The sequence below is a fragment of the Sitophilus oryzae genome, unplaced genomic scaffold (genome assembly GCF_002938485.1).
Source record: "Sitophilus oryzae breed Bouriz unplaced genomic scaffold, Soryzae_2.0 scaffold_863_pilon_pilon, whole genome shotgun sequence".
Taxonomy (NCBI): Eukaryota; Metazoa; Arthropoda; class Insecta; order Coleoptera; family Curculionidae; genus Sitophilus; species Sitophilus oryzae.
Genome location: NW_022147487.1, coordinates 1,069,638 through 1,091,322, shown reverse-complemented (window position 1 = coordinate 1,091,322; position 21,685 = coordinate 1,069,638). Strand labels below are relative to the sequence as shown.

The 21,685-nt window shown below is 33.5% G+C and overlaps 1 protein-coding gene across 1 annotated transcript in view; it reads left to right on the top strand.

The window, feature by feature from the left end:
• LOC115890336 (kinesin-like protein GA13060) overlaps positions 1–21,685 on the top strand; it is a gene marked incomplete in the record, with an annotated part of 701,789 nt that overhangs the window by 335,289 nt on the left and 344,815 nt on the right.

The following is a 21,685-nucleotide window of genomic DNA, read 5'->3' as shown; positions in this document are numbered from 1 at the left end:
TTGGGGAAATTTCGAGAAGCAGTCAATAGAGTATATAAGCCGGAGCCATCGACAACTGAGACAGTTTTTGAAATTTGAATATACCGCGTGAAAATTGAAAATCGGACAATTTGGTGAAGGAATCTTATAAATAGTTAGTTTGTTGTGTGTTATAAGTTAGTAATTGTGTACAGAGTGAAACAAATAAATTCGTTAAGTATTTTATCGTGAGTTTAAATAGTGGACCCACGGAATCCGTAACAATAATATATGATGTCTGGGCCTATCATCACCGGATTCCCTCTCGTTCAGGCCGGATAGTTTATTTGACGCGTAATTTTAACGTTCTCTAGTCGGCAACCCGGCTATCGTTTCACTGTTCTGTGGAGGCGCTGTCAACATCGCTTCTGTCAACTCTCTCCGTGCTTAACTTCACTTGGCTTTGACGGCTTTGACCGTCCGACTGTCACCGTCAAAAAATCCTTGCTTCGAGAAACTGCAATTATAAAAATCTTGCTGTATAATTTGAATCAGCTGCTATTTCGAAGTTACAGGTAAAAATGAGATATTATCTTTTTTGATTCGTTATTATTACTGCGTATTTTTAGGATAGAGTTTTGGATGTCCCAACCTAACTTGTATTTGTATTTTGCTGGCACGTTGGCGTCCCTTTTCTTTTGTCCTCCAGAATGTCACATGGAAGAAAGGACATGTTCTTTATTATTTAGTGAGCCCTCGGAAGTAATTCGAGGTAGGTTCATTTTGTTTATTAGACCTGGTTTGATTTTAAACAAGAGTTTCGTATTTATAGGGTTCAAGGTACGGACTATTTCCAAGGTTATAGTCCTAGGTTATGGTCCAAGGTACGGGTAGTGTTCCCTTGTACCATTATCCTATGTACGGATGTCCTGTGAACGAGTGTCCCCAGTAGGAATGATTTTTCTTGCATATAAAGTGCCCCAGCGTGGATGTAGCTTGAGCCCCATGCTGCTTCGTTCCCATCCATAAGCTAGTTAGTAGTTACGACTGTTCCAATTCACGGTGTCCTCATTCTGGCCCCTTTTGTTGTATTGGATGGCCGAGTACAGAGATGCGAGCCCACCTCACGCTGTTACTGTTTGAAGCAGGATTGGATTGAAGCAGATTGGATTGAAGCAGGATTGGATTGAAGCAGATTGAAGCAGTACAATTAAATTATTAATTTTAAAAAAATTATACTTAAACCATTAAATTCTACATAAAAAGGTGCTTTGGAAATGTTTTCATAGAAATACAAAATTTTCCATAGCAAAAAAGTTACAGCGATTTCTTAAAAATGCACATTTTTAAAAACACCCCGTAACTCCGAAACGGTAACAGATATTGATGTGCGGTTTTCACCATCATGATTTTGATGAAAATTGAGCTCCAGACACCGATATTAGTTTTCGTCTATCTCCTATAGAAAAGGGTGTTTCCATTTAAAAGCGTCGAATTTGACCCACCCTGTACAGGGTGTTTTAAAGTTAAGGTAAGAAAACAACCCCTCGATTAACCCTGTATAATATGCCAAATACTAAAGTTTATAAAAAGCTGAGTTTACAAATTAAAGTTGATATAATTATATAGAGCTTGCTAAAACAATCATGAAAATAGGGCTAAAAATAAGAAAAATATAACAGTTTAAATTTGAGCAAAAATTTCTCCGTTGCGTTTTTTTGCATCTTAGTGTAGATTAGCCCTGAATAAGAAGGATGACCAGAAATCAGTGGGTCACAAACAAATTCCCCAAATTAAAACTCGTACTTCTGAGGAAAATTTTTGGTTTCTTAAAATGCCATTGTCAGTAAAGTCGAATAGTCCCGAAAGTTCCTTCGAAAATTGTTATTCCACAGCTGTGTTTCTGTCTTCTATATGGATTAAATCTCATCTTACATCATCCACGTCTAAATATTCGCGGATAAAGCGAAATTAAATTAACATTCTTCACGCGAAATGTTTCGAAAATCTTGTCGGTATTAGGGAACCATTTACACCAGCCGCAAATACGCCTAATTAGACTATTGCCAAGACAACCGCGCTTAAGGAGCTTAATAGGCATTGTATACGTATATAAATATACTTCTAATATATAGAGGCAAATCTTATTAAAGCCGGTGTATAAGCTTTGTTCTATATTATTTTGTTCGATATACTTAGCAATATTTTATTCGTATTTTGTGTGTGATTCTCATGAGTGGTTACATACCAAGTGTTATTAAAAAACTAACATTTTAGCACCCTGTACAGGGTGGGTCACATTGGAATCTTTTAAAGGGAAACACCCTTTTTTATAGGAGATAGACGAAAACTAATATCGGTGTCTGAGCTCAATGGGCTCTTTCACTATATTTTGGAATTAGCATAATCGAATAAAGCAATTAATTCTAGAATTTTCTGTTATCTCACTTTCGAAAAATGTGAAGTCGTTCTTAAGAAAATAAATAAAAACAAAAAAGCCCAGAATAAAAATACGCACTTTATTTTTAATACGTCACACCTGGCATGTTGAAAAGCGGCAACACGGCCGCGGCCGGGCCACCATGCTGACCCACCACCACCTCCACACAAGGCCATTCAACCTTTTCCAATATGGCGGAGATAGAAGTGCTTTATTTGGCGCGTATTTTAAAACCTGTTTTATTTCCAAATAGACATTTTTCACACAAATGTCTGGTTAGATTACGTAATATTTCACTAATTTTTTATTATACAGGGAGTCTAAAGTTCTCCACATAAGTATGGAATTTTTTGTATTATTACTTTTATGAAAACATCAGTTAGTTACTTTTTAAAAAATGGTCTGCTTTCTAAGAAAATAGGTAGTGTTAAAATATTCAAACTTGAGGTAGCATATATAGGGTGTTCAAAATCATCGGAAAAAGAAATAACCAGAAATATATGACAGAAAATAGCAATATAAACTAAATATTCAATTGCAAACACTTACCTACCATAGTTTAGAATTTACTGAACGTTTGATAGATATATATATTATTATGGACAGTATAGGAAGTTACTTGTCTTATTAAAAGCCTTGGTAAATGCTCTTGGAATTATAAACTACACTGGCTTTGGTCAAAAAATATGGAATATTTTATTTATGTTTTGCAGCATTCCACAAATGGGAATAAATTTAAACTATAATAGGTGAGGATAAATAAAAAATATAATATATGTTTCAAGATTTTATATAGAAAAAAAACTAAATACCTTTTTGGGGGTTCGTAAGTAAAACTTACGCTTAGCTTAGTTTTCTTTACTCTTTCTCTTTACATAGGGCATTGTCTTTGTGGTAAAGACGTCATTCCTTTTTTTTGCATAGTTCTTCAATAAAATATTGGATATTTTGAACAAGATGGATTTAATAATAAGTTCTGACGTATGTGAGGGGCAATTGTGACCTAAAAAAAGACTTACATCCAGGCCATTTATATTTTCAAATGTCAATGTTGTCAATATCTTTCTGTGATCTTTTTGATGTAAAAAGCTTGATTCTTTTTCCAATATTTTACTTATAGTGAGGTAAGTGTAAGCAGTAGCCATCCCCACTACATCCTCACTAGGGTAACAGAGGCTTTGGCCTTTGGCCTTTTTGAGGCATATTTAAGGCACTTCTTACCCGAGAACTACTAGTAGGAGTGAAATTATCTCTTTTAATAGCTGTCAACCATTTTTTTACGAAGCTCGTCATTTTTGGGGAATATAAAAGCAGAAACCTTGGGACCCCCTCTATAATTCCCGTAACAATTTGGAACAGAGCATGTAAAAGGCATGCTACAATAAAATGTTAATACCTACCCGTTAATACTTATCTTTTGATTATTGTAAGTAACCATTATAAAGTACTATGCAGACTGGCGGCGTAGGCTTTTTACTCATTTAGGTGTAATATCTTGATAAATACTTTTAATTCTTACCTTAAAATAATTAATAATAGAGGAGTACGACAAGCACGAAAGTTTGAATTTCCCCATGTGGAATGTCTGGTTTGGATTTTTATTACACTGTTATTTTATCACAATTTTCTGATCACACCATGCACTGAACACTAAGAACTAAACAAACGTGTTGCAGAAGCACAACAAACTAGAGATAATTAATTATTTCTGGTATGCAATCGGAACGAGAAACCACTACCGGCTTTTCAGGTTAAAGGTAAACAATTTAATAATGCGCTGCCTTCGCCGCCATATTTGTCTTGCCCATATCATGTTGATTGGTCTTGAGTTGAGGTGGTGCTGGTCAAATCAAATCGCAATGTTGCCAGTTGTTGGCTGGCGCACGAGCACGGTTCTGCAATGTGATTGGGCGTATTTTTCATACGTCATCAATTGGCACTTTAAAAATATTTCAAATTAAAGCAATTTTGAGGGCCTATAAAAAAATTGTTCAATGTCATGGAACTAATTTTTTTGGATAAATATACTGAAAATAGTCTTCTATTTCAGATTTTATCCTTGAATTAGGTATGTTATTTTTTGTGAAAGAGCCCATTTTTATTAAAAACATGATGGTGAAAACCGCATATCGATATAGGTTACCGTTTCGGAGTTACGGGGTGTTTTACAAAAAAATGTGCATTTTTAACAAATCGCTGTAACTTTTTTGCTATGGAAAATTTTGTATTTTTGTGAAGACATTTTTACGTAGAATTTAATGGTTTCAATATAATTTTTTTAAAATTAATTATTTAAGAGTTATCTACAGAAAAATTGATTTTTGTATTTGGGAGACACCCTGTATATTTTTAATTAATTGAAAAGAACTCAAAATTACCTTTCCAAAAATATAGCACACTTGATATTTTGTTATAGTCCCCTTCAAAATACGGAATTTTTAAAATTTGGCCACTTTTAACTAGTAGGCTTTGGACCCCTTATTAATGATCTGCCCCTAATAGAACTCGAAAACATATTTTTCCAGCAAGACGAGGCACCGCCTCAGAACGCTGAAGTTATCAGCAAATTTTTGCAGCCAATTTTGACAATAATAATTGAATAGCTAACCAAGATCCCAGCCGTTGACCGTCGAGGCCGCCGGACTTAGTGCCTATGGATTTTTACCTTTGCGAAAAAAAGGTTCTTATTTTCAAATTGCCCGTATAATCTAGACAAGAATTAGAAGTACTTAGCGGTTATGCGAGGGTATCTTTGACCCCCACTGAGTTAATGAATTCTGCGAGAAATGTTCAAAAACGGTCCCGTCTGTCCATAACAGAAGATGGTCAACATGTCGAACATCTGTAGCAAAATCTCATGTCTTGTTTTGCTATTTATTTCTATTGTTATTAGATATAGTTTAAATGTGTTGATGTTGCTAAATATGGTTTAATTTGTTATAAAATTCTGCATCTCTCATTGCAAATATTATTTTTCTTTCAATTGCTGCGCACAGTTAGATTTTTTTTGCATTACAGCCAGCGCCGTTCAAAGCATATACTTATTCAAAGTGGGCGAATTTTCAAAAACTCGATATCTCGATAGGGAATCGAGCAAAATATGAAGTATGCTATATTTTTGGAAAGGTAATTTTAAACTTTTTTCAATGAATTAAAAATATACAGGGTGTTTCACGAGGTGTCTCATATAAAAAATTAAATTTTTTGTTGATAATTCTTAAATTATTAATTTTAAAAAAATTAGACCTAAACCATTAAATTCTACGTAAAAAGTGCTTTGGAAATGTTTTCACAAAAATACATGCATGGATGATCCGAAGTTGGAAGTGTAACGCGGACGAAGTCGCGGGAACAAGCTAGTAAGAGATAAAAATTAACGACTACTAGCTTATTTTGCACAGGGTTTGCACGTTGTATCACCCTATCTCACCCCATCCGGACTTAATGAAATGTTAAACGCGGATGTTTTCTGCAATTTGCATAAGAATGAAAGTGGGTTAGAGGCCGGGCGCGAGGTTATTTAGCGGGGGTTCCAAATCGTAAATTCAATATTAGGCATCGGCCCAGGAGACAAATATTTTACGGGGATGAACAGCAAAGGGGTGAAACAGCGTATACAGCGTACGTCGTGTACATTTAAATGGGGTTTTAGGGCTGGCGTCAACTTAATTAAGCATTTTTTGAGATTGGACTGGAACAGAGGGTGACAGGGTTTTTCAGAGAGGCTTAACATTGTTTGCTAAATAATTGAGTTGTCGATTACAACATCAATTTTATTTCTAACAACAAGACTATTTGTAAAATAAAACATTAATTCATCACAATACACCAAAACACTTTTTTGCACTGGACACGTGTTTTGCTAACTAGGAAAAAAATAAAGGTGAGTTTCATTAAAAAAGCATATCCCTAAATTGTAAGGATTTTGATTTATTTTACATTTTGTGAAAATGTAGAATATATTTTAAATTTGAATAAGAGCTACCTAAATTGTAATTTACCCTGTATAGCCTGATATTTAATTACAAAAACCATTGTATGTTAAACCAAATTAAAATTTGTCCCAAAGAGTTATACAGGGTGAGACAAAATTAATATTGAACATTGGCCACTTTTATCAGCAAAATACTCCTTTACTTTAAATGGAACACCCAGTATATATGCCGGTATTTAATGGAGAATTCATATGTCTTTAAAATACTATTAACATGAATTCTTCATTAAATATCGAAATAATATACTGGGTGTTTCATTTAAAACAAAAGAGTAATTTGCTTTGTGTGACCAATGTTCAATATTAATTTTGTTTCACCCTGTATCACTTTTTGGGCCAAGTTTTAATTTGATTTAGAGTACAATCGTTATTTTAACTACTTATTGGGCTATACCGAGTAAATTCGAATTTAGGTAGCTTCTATTGAAATTTAAAAATTGTTCTTCATTTTTAGAAAATGTTAAATATGTTAAAAACCTTACATTTTAGTCATATACGAGGCATGTTTTTTAAGTAAGTACCGTTTTGCGATTCCGCCGCCGCAGCGCTACGGTCGGCGTTTCGCGCATGCGCGCTGGTTACCTACATCTCTTGTCTATGCACAGACGCCAGTACAGTCTGATTCTTCATTGTATACGTTGTTTATTGAGTGTTTAAGATGCCTCCGACAATGGTGAGCCCCGCCGATTGTGAAGTACGGGCTGTCATACGATTTCTTTGTGCTAAAGGCGTAAAACCGATCGATATTCATCGTGAGATCTGTGAAGTTTACGGACAAAACATTATGAGTGATGGAATGGTAAGGAAATGGGTGAGAGCATTTAAAGATGGCCGCACAAATGTGCATGATGAAGAACGGAGTGGGCGTCCTTCGGTCGTTAATGAAGATTTGGTGCAGAAAGTGAACGAAAAGGTGAAAGAAAACAGACGCTTTACAATTTCATCGTAGTGTTTTGTATCGCATTGTGACCGAGAACTTGAATTACCGGAAATTGTGTTCACGTTGGGTTCCGAAAATGTTGACGGATTTGCACAAAACCCAACGTTTAGGCAGTGCATTGACTTTCCTTGAGCAGTACCACAATGAAGGTGAAGATTTTTTAGACAAAATTGTTACTGGTGAAGAAACATGGGTGGCCTACGTCACACCAGAATCGAAACAACAGTCCATGGAATGGCGACATTCATCATCACCCAAAACAGTGAAGTTTAAGCAAACAATTTCTGCCCGGAAAATCATGTGCACAGTTTTTTGGGACAGAAAAGTATTGCAGTGGAGTTTCTGCCTCGTAATGAGACAATCAATGCAGCATCTTATTGTGAGACATTGAACAATCTGCGCCGTGCAATCCAAAACAAAAGACGTGGCAAGTTGAGTAAGGGTATTGTTTTGCTGCATGACAATGCCCGTCCACATGTGGCTAATCGGGCCAAAGATCTCATCAAATCTTTTAAATGGGAAACTCTAGATCATCTTCCATACAGCCCTGATCTGGCGCCCAGTGGCTACCATTTATTCCTGCACTTGAAGAAACACCTGGGCGGTCAGCGTCTTCAAGACGATAACGAAGTCAAAACAGTTGTGATACTGTGGTTAACCAGTCAGGCGGCAGAATTTTATGAGGAGGGTATTGAAAAACTGGTGCCACGTTATGACAAGTGCCTCAATATTCACGGAAATTATGTAGAAAAGTAGATTAAGGTACAGGCTTTCATGTAAAAATAAAATTATTGCGATATCTTTCCACGTTTTTTTTTAATTCCAAAACGGTACTTACTTAAAAAACATGCCTCGTACTTCTCTAATGAAACTCAACTTTATTTTTCTCCTTGAATCCGAAAATCAATTAATATATAGGGTGTTCTGTTACAAAAAACACAAATTTGTTATGTAACTTTTTTGTGGACACCCTGTAGAACTCTCTATATTTTTAAAAAGTGCTCTGAATTAACCTACATATGTTTGGTTGCTACAAAATTTAATTCCAATAAAAACTGTCGTTCTCCTTGGAGCCTCTGCGTCGTATGAGAGGCTCCACCCTGTAGGTATTTTCAATTTTATATCATATCCTTCATACTATTTCTTTTTTTATTTCATCCCAAATTGATTAACAAAAACTAGGACACCCATTAAAATAATAAGAAACAAAACAAACACATTCAAACAAAAAGGACCTAATTCCTAATCTCCCTAATAAAATTCGTATCCCGCTTTCTCCAGCTCACACACAACTAGCCGTTTTCCGTCTCCTGTCGTCCTGTTATCGTCCATGTTTTATTCATGGCCTGGAAAATAGCCGGCATTAATCAAAACGTCCCGTGAAAAAGTGCCATATCCAGAGTTATTTAATTATCGGGAAAGCCAATGAAACCGGCCATTATTTAGAGGCGTACAGTAAGTAGGTAGGCGAAGGAAAAATTTGACAAATCGTCATCGATGTCGGCGATCGCGTGCTCAGTTTTCTCCTGCCAAGTTGCGGCGTTGTCAAGTTTCAAGCGCAGTTTTATCCAGAACGTAACGTTTTGCGATTTTACCGTTTGAAGTTTTTATTTCGATTTGTGTCCGTTAAAAACACACAAAAGAAGCGGCAGGTTTCCAGTTTCTACGAAGCTTATTACTAGCAACGAAAAAGATCTTGGAATTCCCGGCCTGTTCAACAATCAATCCTTTGAGAAAGAGATAGGCGAGATCGGCGCGGTTAGCGTTGAAAAGACGAAGATGAAAGATATGCTCGGATCGATCGTTGAACGGGCTGGATATTCGACGACAAACGCCGATCTACGTGTGTGTAAAAATAATTATTATTATTTGCCATTTATTTTAGGAATTTTAGTTTATTTGCGTATAAATTTTTTATGTTGTAATTTTGTGGTTACCTGTGCGTTATAATTATAACATAATAAATAATTATAATTATACAGGGTGTTTCAAAACAAATGCGAAAAACTTTAGGGGGTGATTCCTTGTTCAAAATAAAGGGTAGTTTGCTTTATAAACGTTGGGTCAAAAGTCAACCATTAGGGAGATATCGCGGTACAAAGATGGCGGAAAAATAATGTTTTTATTTTTTATCTTGAAAACGAAAAGAGATAGACTAATGAAATTTTATGGAAGCATTACTGTTATGAAAACACACTTTCAGGTAATTTTTACTTTTTAAAATGAGTGGAAGGGGTTGAAATAAACTACCCTATCATTCTTGTTAACGAAATTTAAAGAAAAATCTTATCAAACACATGCAAATGCTTTAATTTGGATAGTTTAGTTTGTTTAGAAACTTTTTACCTCTTGTGTTTTTTGATAAAACTCACCGATTGGAAATTAAAAAATAAAATGTAAAGCATTACATGTCAGGACAAAAAACATTTTTAGATTAAGAATCTAGTGATAATAACGATAATAATAATCATCTAGATAATAACGTATTGCAGTAGAGTAATGTCAAATAAAATAATATTAGGAACATCCTAAAAGTAACAGCGGCTCACTAGATTTTTTCCTAAAAAAATACAGCAGCCCACTAGATTCTTTATCAGAAAATGTTTTTGTCCTGACATGTAATGCTTTACATTTTATTTTTTAATTTCAAATCGGTGAGTTTTATCAAAAAAATACAAGAGATAAAAAAGTTTATAAACAAACTAAACTATCCAAATTAATTTTTTTGCATGTGCTTGATAAGATTTTTCTTTCAATTTCGTTAACAAGAATGATAGGGGTAGTTTATTTCAACCCCTTCCACTCATTTTAAAAAAGTGAAAAAATTACCAGAAAGTGTGTTTTCATAACAGTAATGCTTCCATAAAATTTCATTAGTGTATCGCTTTTCGTTTTCAAGATAAAAAATAAAAACATTATTTTTCCGCCATCTTTGTACCGCGATATCTCCCTAATGGTTGACTTTTGACCCAACGTTTATAAAGCAAACTACCCTTTATTTTGAACAAGGAATCACCCCCTGAAGTTTTTCGCATTTGTTTTGAAACACCCTGTATAATAGACTAGTAAATATTACTAATTACTGCTTTTATTAGCTTTTCAACATTTCAAATTACACTTTTTCAAACATTTCCTTCAAATCCTTCAATTTAATAGAATCTTTCTAAACAGTAGATGTTCTCTATAAAAATATTTTTAGATAATTCCCTAAAATGAAAAAAAATGCACACTATTTAATTTAATTTTATTGTATTATTAAATTTTACGTCCGCCTATGACGGGGTCTCATCTTAGAAATTGCTAAAGATCTAAAGACGCTACAGAAAACAAACTGATTTGTTTTCATTTGCGTTTTTGGCGAGACACGCCGAACGCTACACGTCTTTGGTCAGGCCACTCCTATACAGGGTGGTCCGAACTGTACTGCGGAAACATCGGCAGCATAAAAATAAGTAAAAAAGTTCGTATAAATGTATGTAAAATCGCTTATATCTGGGGCTTACTCAACCGGGTCTCACAATGCAAATTTACCTCAAATATCCATTTAGTTGGTCATTGGCAAGCACTCTCTCATTGTACATGAAAATAACAAAACAAACATTTACTGATCTGGATAAAATTGACAGTTAAGACTCACCCGGGGGTACTCCGGCCCCTAGCCACTGACATTCTATTCAATATATCCCATTCCATATTTTCCATCTAATTCAAATATTATTCGGATCTATTGGTTAATAATCTTCAACAACTAGCTAGTGTCACCTGAAATAGTATAGGGGCATCCCCCGGACGCAAATCTGCCGCTAAACAGATTCGCATCCCAATCGAATAGGCTAATTGGGGTACCTCACTACCCCAACGCCGCATCGTGTCAATCGAGGGAGACCTCAAACTCCCAAGACCAACCTCAAAGGCAAGACGTCACAAGAGGTTTTCTTCTCAATGGTCAAACGACCTGTTGCCTTACAGTAGTTGCCTCGCAACCCCCAAATGTCAGCTCTATGACAAAACACAACACTACAGCCGGCCGGTCTGTCTACTACTGACCCGCCGCCGGCAAGCTAAGCATCCTCTTACATCACAATTTTACCTGATCACAAATATTTACCATCGCTTTCCACACATCAGAACTGTTTATTTTAGTGATTTTTTTCTCATAGTTAAATATATAGAGCCCACTTCCGGCTTTGGCCGCATTAAACCAACCCCCACACCCTCCCAACGCATACAAGAGCGCGTGACAATTACAAAACGCCGTCCACCCCCTTTGGGGGCACGAACACAAGTCAACAGAGCCCTCTCGGACAGATCCGGAGGACCAGATAGTGAGAACCCCACGCTTAATAAAATTTATAAGCGTGTGTGTGCGTGAAAAGGAGTTTTTGAGCACGCGAAAGAACTGCCGAAACGTCGACGACTGAAGATTGATGGGGCCAGATTGGGATTAAGGAGTTGTGGAATGGAGAAAAAATGGGTAAATACCGAATAAATTAGGGTTTCGTGGGTTGGAAAGTGGTGAAAAGCTGAATGTTTTTATTTCGGGAAGTTTTTTCGTTTGTTTACAGCATATACAGGGCGGTCCGAACTGTATTCCGGAAACTTCGGCAGCATATTCTGCAGATAAAAATAAGTAAAAAAGTTCGTATAAATGTATGTCCGAAAATGATTAGTTTCGGAGATACAGGGTGTAGAAATTTTATTTTTATTTCGTTTTTTTCCGATAATTTCTAAAGTAACGTCAATATTTGGATGAAAATTGATGTCTGGGAGATTTTGATGTCAAAATGGCGCTTTCTTGTAGAGGGCGCCACCTACATATTTTTAACTGATTTGAAGAGTAATAACTCTTCGTCCATACCTTATAACCCACAAAATTCTAAAAGTTACTGGTTTGTGGAAGTATGCTTTGGAATTAAATAAGACAATAGAAAATTTCATTAATGACTTATATTTAATTAACAATTATAAACAATCAATGTAATTGGCTGTGACAGTCTCGATTATATGAGATTAGATATGCAACTGGAATACTTAAGTGTTTCTGCTTCGGTTGGTTGGGAGAAAGGCCTCACCCTCTTCGGTGCACTCGTCCGCTGGTGGGTAGCGTGATTGTCCGGCTAACGTTGGAGAGCTTGTGAGACTCCACCAGTCTCAGTGCGTGAGCTACTTATGGGGAGGGTCAATTCTCGTATCTTCCTAGAAGATAACAAACAGCAGTATTCTACTCAACACAATTGATAAGTACCAAGTTTTGTGGTGGTGTTCTAAATTACCAATTGAACTGTCTGTTGGTTGCCAATGAAGGTACAATAAAAATAACTTATAATTAAACAACATATTAGTGATTCAAATAAACAATAATCAATATCTAAATCCAACTACTAATTATTATAATAAAAATTATAATTAAAATTTAAAATAGAAAATAGGCAATGACAGTTTAAATTAAGTTATAATTGAAAAGATTGTCCAAATTATTTAAAGAATATAAAGAATATAAATATAGAATTATAAAAAAAATATAAAAGAAAAATATGTTGCTCTCTCTCTCTAGAAAATTCTATCTCTAGTCTATACGACTTGAAAAAAAATATATATTGTTACAGTAAATTATTTGATTTAATTTGTAGACACGTGTAAAAAGAATAAAAAAATATGTAAGATAAAAAAACTAGAAATATATGAAAATTTAAATTAGAACAAAAGTTAATACTAATATGCGATATTAATAGATAAATTAAAAAACTAGATAGAAAGATTAAGGTAAATAGAAAGATAGGATAAGATACGAAAAACGATAAATGCGGCAATTCGACAGATAAAAACTAAAAGAAAAGATATGTCACTCCAGGAACAAAGATAATGCATCCGCCAAATAAGATAAAGATAAGGTAAGGTAAATTTGGCAGATACGAGGTAAAGATACGTTCCCTAGAGTGACCCAAAAACAACAAAAAACAAAAATCTATCTGTCGAATGGCCTGCCAATAGACACCACCACTACAGGGTCCAGATAAAGCAAGAGTTGCCTTCTGGCAAGCAAGGATTCGTTAAAGGTGACATAAGTCGTATAATAAAAATATTATAAAAAATCCTTACTTACCAGAGTCCCTCCTGGTTCGTCTCTGAGAGTACTCCTGCAGTGATTGATTCTATTCATGGCCCCTGAGATTGCTAAATCGAACACCTCTGCGGGTTCCTGTTCGACAGCTTGCGTCTCAGTACATAAATAAGAAAGATAAAAATAATTAGTACTAAATAACAGTTAAAGGTATTAGAAAATTTTTTACAAAACTACCATACACGTGCTACTAAGATAAGAAGATAAAGAAATGATGATAAAAAAAATGAACTGTGAGATAAAAAGATAAAATAGAAAAAGGAATTTAAAGTTACAAGCTAATTAAATAATTAAATCAAATAATTAAATCATATTAGATAGTAAGAAATGTTTAAAAAAATACAACTAATAAATAATTTCCAAGTCGTACCTCCTGCCGGTGTCTGAAAAAAAACTAGGTGTTTAAGCAAAGAAGATCGAGATGAGAGAGAGTGATTTTCGGCAAAACAAGTCCCTTTATAGAATTCTCCCATTCATTTAGACATGCGTTAAGTACTAAATGTCAATATAAAAATTTATAATTAATAGTAAAAATAATAAATACGATAAAATTTCCTACATACCTTCAAAAAAATGTGTGTAACAATTGCATCTTAATTATTTAACACTAAACAAAATATTAATAATAAACCTTCGTTTTCATTAAAAATAAACAAATTATTATCGGTAACCCATAGGCAACCAGAAAATATATAAAACATTTAAACAATTTAAACTAACAACCATCGCTAGTGATGTGTACCACTATCGAGGTTCCGCAAAAAATCGATAATATATAAAAAAACGGATAAACGATATAAAAGGAAAAATGTAACGAAAATATTTTCGTTACAACCTGTATAAAACGACTGGGTAGAAAATATATATTTTCGTGATTTTTTGACGTAAAAAATGTTGCTTGATAAAAGTCGCTACGAGCAACCGTCCTCAAGATATTTAGAATGGAAAAAGTCAATACACGTCATTATTGACAAAAAATAAACATGTCGAATAGATAGTTATTTGACTGAAATGATAAATTTGGGAACTTTTAATTTTTTTAAATTAATCATAAATTTTTCTTCGAAAAAAATGACGATAAAACAGTTTCTGTTAAATTTTTGGCATAAAAAACATTTATTAGGATTAGTTACACTCTGTATAAGGGCTATATTTCTTAACCAATCCTACAAGGTTATGGACTTTTTGCAAAGAAATGGTTTTGGAAAAATATATTCATTTTTAGACCCAATTAGTTGTACCACCCTGTATATTATGTGTTTCCCTTAGATATAGATACATTATTTTGCCACTCTAGTGGGATTTGGATTGAAATTTTCTTTAATAATGAGATACAGGGGGATTTATTTCCTGAAAATATCTAAATAAATGGTCGTTTTGAAACCTAGACACCAAAATGTCAAGAAAAGTCAATAATGAAAATTTTTCCATCATAATATAGTTTCATCCCAAGCATTTTTTTATTTAATTTTAGATTTTATTTTATTTATTTAATTATTAAATTGGACCTCTACATCTAATACGGGAGAATTTAACATAAATACCTTTATTAAAAAAATATTATAACAATATATTTTATTTTATTTAAAGTTGGTAAAATAATAATGTGTTGGTATTTTGGTATTGTAAAAATTAAATGTTAATGCAATAATAATTTAGTTACAAAAGATTAGTAGTAATATGTACCTCTATTTCGAAGTAAATAAATTTCAAAATTTTTATTTTTTACACATACCTCAAATTACTATTAAAAAAGTAATGCAATAAAAAAATTTGTTTGTGTATTTTTTTATTATTATAATTAAATCATTTTTAAGTTACTTTATTGTTAAACAAATTGTAGAAAGTAATTTTAAAACAAATACTATTAAATTGTAATAAATGTTAATTTCAGAATAAAGTTATTCAAAATTTAAAATTAAATTAAGAAAATATCTCCATCCTCAGATATCCATATTCCCTGGATTGAAAGCTTTGAGCTTAGGGTATTTTCTAATGGATGGCGCTACGTGCTTAGAATCAATAAGATTTCAGAATTCAAATCTTGAAAGCTATTTATACTTTTAAAATCCTTTCGGATATAAGTTTTATTTTTTCGAGAGTTAATTTTTATATAATATAATTTAATAATTATTATTTTTATTTTAGTTTTATGTAATATCTTATTAACTTTCTCAAATTGTTTAAGACATTTTTATTATCACCTCTTCTTTTTTTAAGTGTATTTGACAATTTTTATTTAAATGGAACAAAACAATAGATTTTTACTACAAAAAACCATTTGTTACACATAAAAACTTTTTTTTACGCGTAAAAAAATATTTTTTTAATTTATTACTTTTACAAAATTTCAAACTAAACTTTTTCAAACATGTTCTTCAAATCCTTCAATTTGAATAGCCATAGTGACCAGACAATTTTTTTTTATTATGCTCTGTTTTTTTTCTCAGGTAAGATTTCTACAGACGATGACAGAAGAAAAGCAGATGACGTCAATACCAATCTATTTATTTTACTAAAAAAAGTTTCTAATTATTTTTAACTTATCTATGGATGGGTTTAAATATAAATCCGTCATACGTCGTGTCTTGTTGTTTTTAACCAGTTTTATTGGTTTATTTAAAAAATGACAGATCGTATTTCAATTTTATTGGTTTGACGGAACGATGAACGACAAACGAACGCCGATGTGTATGAACTCGCCTTTAGATTTTTGACTTTTGTCAAAGTCTTGCCAAATTATAGGTTATAATTTTGTGTCAACTTATGTCAAATTCCCTGCGTTTTGGAAGATGATGCATTTTGATTCGTGTTATTACATGTGTTTTGTGTCTTTCGAAGTCAAGTGGAGGAAAAATCGAGGGAAAATTAACTGTAGACCCAGAGCATCGTTTATAGTTAATACTCGGTGCCCAATATTTGTACCAACTTATTTCTTTGTAAAATAAAATAAACTACTTTGAAATTAAAGTGACAGACACATCTATCACTGTCAAGGATCATGTCGTTGGACAGACTATAGTACAGGGGCGGGAAAGTGAAATAGCAAAAGCGGTTCCACCGTTTCCACGGAAATTTCAAATAAAATAGTTCTAGCCTCAGGCGCTAGGTGGTAGTGCAATTAATTTTTAGGTTAAGAAGTTGCTATTAGTTATTGCCAGACGGCGTTAAATCAGAATTTTTTTGTAGTTTCCATAGTTTCCAACAGCCATTGTCATACTATTGTCAAACTCTCAAAAAATATTGTCGTTGTCATAGCGCCAATCATAATATTATCAAATGATTATCAAAACCAAAGATCAAAACGTTTTTCAAACTATAATATGTTATATGTGTTTTAATTAGACAATTCCTGTTGTTTGTGGCCCTAAAAATATAATGTAAGTCTTTTATGTTTGCCATCATTTAAGTACCTATTTATATTTACTCCATTTACAAAACTTTGGGCGTATTACGTTGGTCTTGTTTTATTATAATAAACGATGTTTAAATATTTGACTTATAAATAAAAACTATAACTAATAAATAATATTAACACGTTTGGCTTTAATTTTATTTAATAATTGTATAAATTATACTGTTAAATTTTATTTTTTACACATCACAACGATACTTGTTATTAGTATTGTTGAATTTGTGTAAAAAATATGATTTAATAATCAAATTTAATTATTTTAGAGTAAAATTCAATAAATACGCTCATTTAAAAAGCCCGCGCTACGATCCATTTAAAACAAGCCCTACTCAATAGATGGCGCCACTTCTGTAGGACCATTTTTCAGTATGGCAGAGTTCATTCTTTTTCTAGCTAGGTATATTCTTTGCTATAGTATTAGCACGGTTTTTGACTAAAGGCTGATTTTCTATAATTTTTTAGATACATTTGTGTATTTTATCCACATTTAGTGATTCTATAAGCAAACATTACCAAAGTTATATACAAATTTAGAAGAACTTGTTGACCCAGTCTGACCCAGCTATAGACTAAATTATTCCTTGCCTGGCTTCACAAACGCCAAAAATAACCTGTCGATTTGCAAAGCGCGCAAACTAAATGAAACATTAATCTGTAGCATCGTTCGCCATTTAGCCAGAACGACACCTGACAGGAGAACGCCATTATTGCATTAAATAATAACACACACAGACGTCACCTGGATGGAGTGTGGAGTTCTCTACGGGTGGCAGTAGGAATTAGACTTCTGGCTTTTGATTGGCTAGAGCGCAGATGAGAATCGATTTAAATTTGATTAAAAAATCAGATCTAGCAATTATTTGGGATTTGTACAGTAATTTTTGTAAAGCGTGGTTCAGGCGAAACGAGTAATCGTGCGATTTCGCAAATTTTAGAACTGCATAAACTTGGAAGAATATGAGTTCAAAGTTTCAGCTCTTTGTTTGTAGCTTAATTTTAATTTTAGTCAGGTAACTACAAATACGGCAGTGTTCACATGGGTTTCTCAGTGAGTTGATTGAGACGTTTCAGTTGTCTTTTTGAACTTATTTAAACAAATAGCGAAAATTACTACTCCAAAGTTTCCTCCATGATGATAGTTGGTTGAATAGGATTTCCAAAGGCATATAATAATCTATAATAATATATAAAATCCTTAAGTGACCGACATACTGATTAATCACGATCGATTCTAGGGTGTAGAGGTTCGATAAGAAGGGATTTTTCAAAATTCCAGTTCCAAAAGATTGAAACCACCACTTAAATATTACAATATTTTTTATTTAAAAAACGGTCAAGTTTCCGAAAAAACGCTTAAACACGTATATTTTATTTTGTTTTTTTACATATTTTAAGATTTTTTAAAAATGTATACAGGGTGTTTCGAAAAATCTGGTCATTGATTAATCACGATCCTGCTTAAAGCGCTTGACGTATAAAGCTGATTTTTGGAAAACAGATTGACTTTAGGGTGTAGAGGTTCGATAAGAAGGGATTTTTCGAAACTCGAATTCTAAGAGGGTGAAACTATCCCTCAAATATTAAAATATTTTTTATTTAAAAACCGGTGAGTTTTTCGGAAAAACTCTTAAACACGTATATTTTATTTTGTTGTTTTACATATTTTAAGATTTTTTATAAATTTATACAGGGTGTTCCATAAAATATGACCACTGAGTAATCTCGATTCTGCTTAAACTGATTGACGTTTAAAGCTGATTTTTGGCAAACGGATTGACTGTGAGGTGTAGAGGTTCGATAAGGAGGGGTTTCTCGAATCTCAAATTCCAAGAGGGTGAAAACGCCCCTCAAATATTACAATATGTGTTATTTAAAAAACGGTTAGTCTTTCGTGAAAACGCTTGGACAAGCATAATTTACTTGTTTTTTTTTACATATTTTGAATTTTTTTAAAAAATCATACAGGGTGTTCCAAAAAGTTGGGTAATTTCTTAACCCCGATTCTGCGTAAACTGCTTGAAGTAAAAAGCTTATTTTCGGCAAACGGATTTTTCGAAACTCAAATTCCAACGAGATGAAACTAACCCTCAAATATTAACAAGTTATATAATAATATCGCCATATTGTGAGAATGTGAGAAAATTTTATCCAGTTTGTATGTTAATGGAAATTCTTGCTTTGCTTTATCATCACCATTACAAACGATTAATTCGACGCGAACGAAGTCGCGGATAAACGCCAGTAGTCTTATATGCATTATATACCGTATGATCGAATAAAAACGGCGTCAGCGATGGCTATGAAATGAAAATCGCTGTCATTTTATATGTAAATTTATATGGGAAATGTCATCGATCGTCATTTCCCAGCCAACAAGACGCGGTTTTTTTTCATACGGTATATTATTATATACCAAGATTTTGTAGTTGAAGAACTGCGTTGTGAGTTTGGTTGTGAGACATTTTATATTTTTGATGGAATATATTTGTCTATAATTTTTATTTTAACTTTGTAGTGTCCTGAAGATGCAAATAAATTTTGCGAAACGTCGACAAATTTAAAACAAAGGACTTCTGTTGAGTTCTTTCGATCCTAATCCAATTTATAAAAAAAGAACACATTATATATTTGTCTATAATAACATTTTTAATAAATAATGCATATTAATAATCCCTTTCATAAAACATTCCCCAAAAATATTATGCAATATTTCAAACTGAAATTTAATTTCGACATAAACATATATATGCACATTATACGGTCCGAAATTAATAGTTTCTGATTAAAACAACCACCCCCTGCACCCCCTGGGGGCGACTACGCGCCCCCTTTCAAACTAATTATACCGGTCGGGTCAATATTGACACAGACCAACTAATGACTGATGGTGCTTTATAAATTAGATATATATCGACGGCTATTTGGTCCGTCTATGAATTATTTCGGGGCTTTGGTTCGGGCTGGACCCGAAAGAGATTGTTTAAACAGGGAGAGTTCGCGGCTCATCGTTCGTTCATTATTTAGAGCGATTTTGTTATAAATTCTCTATAGTTCAAAGTATAGTAGTTTCGTTATAGAGTATGTCTGTCGAAGACAAAGGCTTGAAGTAGAGAGTAGATTTTGTATGATTTATGATCACGTTTATTTCGAGTTGTTAGCACGCTTCAATAACTAAGCTGGCTTCAAATACTGACATACAGGGTGTCCCAGGCTGAGCGTGCATTAGATGTTGCTAGAGAACCACAATATCTAGATCGGAGATTTTTTGCACGTCATTACAACGAGATCTATCGATTCCGGGAATACCGGAAGTTGACAGCATCTTTCTTATTTTAAATAGGTACCCCCAATTTTTATTACATACTTAAGTTCCCTGTAAAATTCTATGAATATTGATGTTGAACACTCTATACCTAACATTAACCGTTTTGGAGAAAAAAAAATTACAATTTTTGGACGTAAAAAACTACCTGTCAAAAAAATGTGTGGTACAGTGTGTACAGCCTAAAAGTCAAACTTATATTACCACAGCCACTGTGATATAAAGGGAAGACATGTGGATATCTATTTCAAAAATTAAATTGTTCAAATGTCGTATAATAATGGCGGTAGCTGTCATGGAATTGAGCGATTAAAAAATTGATTAATCATTTTTTTCAAATGGAAACCCACTTTTTTATTTCACTAGTGAAAAGGTTTTCCAATTTGTTACTTTTTGAGTATACACGTTCCTATACTATATATGACAATTCTATGTTATGCCGACGACGCTGTGCTATTCGCAGAAAATGAAGACTACCTCCAAAGACTAGTATATCGCTTCAATCTAGTAGCAAAATCTTATAACATGATAATCTCTGCATCCAAAACAAAGAGTCTGACAACATCAAAAATACCTATCAGGTGCAAGATTGTCGTGGACAACACAATAATACAGCAAGAAATGAAATTTAAATATCTCGGTATAGAGTTATCCGGTTATGGTGATATCGAAACAGAGGCAAGACAACAAACAACAGAAGCAATGAGAGTGGCTGGATATCTGAACGACACCATGTTGAAAAATAAATACAGAGGTGTCGAGGTCAAGTCAATAATATACAAGGCTGTCGCCAGACCCATAATGACCTACACAACAGAAACCAGACTGGATGCAGCAAAAACAAAAAGATTGATGGAAACAGGCTAGATGAAAATCCTCCACAAAATCACAAGTAAAACGCTGCTAGATAGAGAACGAAGCGACAACATAAGACAAACATGCCAGGTGGATAGCATTAATGAATGGGTATTGAGCAGAAGACGCGAATGGAATGAACATATAAGCCGAATGGACGAGGGAAGAAGAGTAAGGTCAGCTCGAGACAAATCAGCACTGGGAAGAAGAAGTACGGGAAGGCCAAGAAAAAGATGGTGTGATAACCTTACCATCGATTGAAACTGTAGGCATGTGAAGAATGAACAGGCAATCTGCCTAATATAGAGTATAGGAAGAAGATGTTCCTATAACTAAAATAAATCATTTTTTTAAAAAAATCAAACATTCCTTGGCTCAAAAATTTTCACATTTTACAAACTTATTCATATTTTCACTAATAAGAGCTTATTTGTCAAGATTTATTTAACAGTTGTTCTTAGAGTCTCTTTAAGCAACTCGGAAAGTACGAAAATTGTAAAAAATGTCTGTACCTATGTGGCGGATTCATTTCTCCAAAAATCATATATGGGTATTTCGCCAATGCGAGAAAATCTACAAAATAAAATAGTTATTTTTTTGTAAACACTTCTGCGTTAATTCCCAATGGAAACTAGTTGTC